The sequence below is a fragment of the Plectropomus leopardus genome, chromosome 18, assembly GCF_026936395.1.
Source record: "Plectropomus leopardus strain MGB_pleo_1.0 chromosome 18, ASM2693639v1, whole genome shotgun sequence".
In the NCBI taxonomy this organism is placed as follows: domain Eukaryota; kingdom Metazoa; phylum Chordata; class Actinopteri; order Perciformes; family Serranidae; genus Plectropomus; species Plectropomus leopardus.
This window is the reverse complement of record NC_142193.1, coordinates 19,465,399-19,466,369: the sequence shown is the minus strand read 5'-3', so window position 1 is coordinate 19,466,369 and position 971 is coordinate 19,465,399.

Here is a 971-nt window from a genome sequence, read left to right as displayed (position 1 = left end):
CTGAGCCGCTGGATATAGAGAGCCAGCAGCTCCGTGCCCGTTGCGCCTCCCCTCGCGTTTCGGTGATCGTGCATCTATTCAGCGAGGGGAGCTGGTTGGCTGGTTGGATGACTTAAGACTCAAGAGCATGTTCCCATCCCCCTTCAGTGTGTGTGTGTGTGTGTGTGTGTGTGTGTGTGTGTGTGTGTGTGTGTGTGTGTGTGTGTGTGTGTGTGTGTGTGTGTGTGTGTGTGTGTAGCCCCCTCAGCACAGAGCCCATTCAAAGATTTAGGCTGTATAAAATATTAAATATCACTGATTGGAAAGGATGCAAAAAAAGGCCAAACTGAGAGCAAAAAGGATGGGGATGCTGATGAGGATGAGACACTTCTTTGTTATCAATTAGCTTTCATTACCAAACAAATACGGGTCAGCGGAAGTCAATAGTGACATTCACAATAAATCAGGATTGAATTAAATTTGGACAAAGTGAGAGACAATGATGATCATCATCATGGAAGTGATGATGGTGGTGACTCATGATGATGTAAAATAAGCTCTGCTTGTGTCTTTGAGTTAAATCCAGTTCCCTTGTCAAGAAACCTATTGGATTTTTCCCTTGGATTTTGGATCATTGCAGAAAATGCGCTCAGTGGTGAACAAACATTTATTATAATACCTGTCTGTTTTGTCCAGGAATATAATCTCTAAAAATGAACACTTTTAGGATCGTTGAAGCCCAAATGCAAATGGCAGAAAGCTAATTTCAGGTAATAAACCAACCATACTGCGGCCACCAAAATGAGACATTAAAGTCATGTTCGGCACGGCTCAGCATGATTCAGCATGATGACCTTCTGTAGTCTCATTTAGCCACTTGGTAACGACTGCCTTTTTTTAAGACAGAAAAGCTTCACAGTTTATGAGCGGGGTATTTACCGAAGTATTTTATGTCATAGAACAAAACATGAAAGTGTCTTGTGTCACCCACA